This window comes from Arachis hypogaea, chromosome 10, assembly GCF_003086295.3.
Source record: "Arachis hypogaea cultivar Tifrunner chromosome 10, arahy.Tifrunner.gnm2.J5K5, whole genome shotgun sequence".
Classification (NCBI taxonomy): domain Eukaryota; kingdom Viridiplantae; phylum Streptophyta; class Magnoliopsida; order Fabales; family Fabaceae; genus Arachis; species Arachis hypogaea.
In genome coordinates this window covers 22,462,884-22,463,915 of record NC_092045.1, presented here as the reverse complement: position 1 = coordinate 22,463,915, position 1,032 = coordinate 22,462,884, and positions in this window count along the sequence as shown.

Sequence of the window (1,032 nt, the reverse complement as noted above, 5' to 3'; positions counted from 1 at the left end):
GGTCATAACCTAAGGTTACGATCTTCAATCCTAACTCATGGGCTTTCTCAAATGCAATGAATGAATGTGATGCTCCCAAATCAAATAAAGCATTTAAAGTTTGACTAACCATTTCACAGTTACCTCGAATGAGTGTCTCAGATCCCTCGGCACCTATAGCTGAGGTGGTGAACACCCGACCAGTCTATTGTGCTTTCCCAGCACCTTGTTTCTGTTTCTCTGGCCAACTTGCGGCTTTATTCCCCGCCTTTCCACAATTGTAGCACAAACCCCATCCGGCCTTGCATGGTGCTTCCGGATGGTGACTCCCACATCTAGTACAAGCTTGATCATTCTGAGGCTGCTTCCCAAACTTCTTCCCTTGGGAGTTGTTGTTGTTGTTGGGCCTCCTGAAAGAGCTTCCCCTCTTGAAAGACGGACCTCTAGGTGCAAAGCTCTTCCCTCGGTTCTGTGGGAATGATCCTTTGTGACTCCCTTTCTCAGCGGTTGCCCTTTTCACACACTCTTCAGCAACCCTACACTTGTTTACCAACTCGAAGAAAGTCCTAATCTCCATTGGTCCCACTGAACTGAAAATATCACTCCGGAGTCCTCTTTCATACTTAACACACTTCCATTCTTCATATTCCACCGGAGTCCCTTGGCACATACGAGAGAACCTGAACAGCTCTTCAAACTTGTCAGTATACTCTGATACGGACATGGTACCCTGCTTTAGCTGTAACAATTCAAGCTCCTTGGCCGTCCTAGCAGAAGTCAGAAAGTACTTCTTATAGAACTTCTCTCGGAAGACATTCCAGGTGATATAGTCATCACTGGTGGACGAAATTATGATTGCCCTCTTTGTATTTGCATGAGATTTATTTAATGGCTCTTTGGCATATGTGATCACAACTACGTTCAACTTAACCAGCAAGTGTACTGGGTCATCCAAGTAATACCTTACGTGAGTAAGGGTCGATCCCACAGAGATTGTTGGTATGAAGCAAGCTATGGTCACCTTGTAAATCTCAGTTAGGCAGATTAAATTGG